Source organism: Theobroma umbraticum, unplaced genomic scaffold (genome assembly GCF_002168275.2).
Source record: "Theobroma umbraticum cultivar Fairchild unplaced genomic scaffold, ASM216827v3 scaffold_30.0, whole genome shotgun sequence".
Classification (NCBI taxonomy): domain Eukaryota; kingdom Viridiplantae; phylum Streptophyta; class Magnoliopsida; order Malvales; family Malvaceae; genus Theobroma; species Theobroma umbraticum.
The window spans coordinates 7520799-7521577 of record NW_018397254.1 but is presented as its reverse complement, the minus strand read 5'-3'; the positions used below and the strand labels follow the sequence as shown (position 1 = coordinate 7521577).

Below are 779 nucleotides of genomic sequence, written 5' to 3'. Positions count from 1 at the left end.
TCTAGGTTGGAGATATTGAAGGTGATGTCCCTCTGGAATAGCGATTGCGAAGGTCAACTTCTGATGCTTTGTGAGATATGGTTGGCGGTGAAGAGCTTTCTTTGTATGGTTTGGCCCCAAATAACAATGAATCAGCACAGATGGTGTACCATTCTATAAGTAATACAGGGCTTTTTGGTGATTGCTTTAAGCTTTATCTTATGGACAAAATTTTTTAAAAATAAGGGGAGGGAAATCAAACTCTCCTGGGGATTAGAACAATCAAATAACTAAATCTATCTAACAATTGAGCATCTAAATTAGCATTAAAGAGCTTAGGCTAAAGACTTTAAGACTAAATCTATCTAACAATTGAGCATCTAAATTAGTATGAAAGAGATTAGGCTAAAGACTTAAAGATTCTGTCTTTGCAGTCAAAGTAAAAAACCTAGACAATTGCTTCATTCCTGTGGATTTAGCTGCTGTTCTCATGATTTCTCATTTTGATAATTCATCTGTTAAAATTGTAGTTGTTCTGAAGTTTGTTTGTGCAGTAGGTTCGAGAAATAAGTTATTGGGTTCATATTGTTTCACTTATTATAATTTAGACTGCAGTTACCATCAAGAGATAAATGCTGTTTTTGTTATTTATTACACTTGTTCAACATATAATATGCTGCATGGTTCATCGTACTTATGGTTATTACTTTTTAGTCTTTCATCCTACTAATGTTTCCCTCCCTCTATGTGCAGAAGACTTTCTTGTTTGCAGTGAGAGACTCATTAACTAATGTTGGCCC

The 779-nt window shown here is 34.4% G+C and overlaps 1 long non-coding RNA gene across 1 annotated transcript in view; it reads left to right on the top strand.

Moving 5' to 3' along the window:
* Positions 1 to 779, top strand: part of LOC110414942 (uncharacterized) — a 1100-nt gene extending 321 nt beyond the window's left edge. The window contains exons 2-3 of the long non-coding RNA XR_002445064.1: positions 6 to 159; positions 733 to 779. This is a non-coding gene — a long non-coding RNA (uncharacterized LOC110414942). The remainder of the gene's footprint in view (positions 1 to 5; positions 160 to 732) is intronic.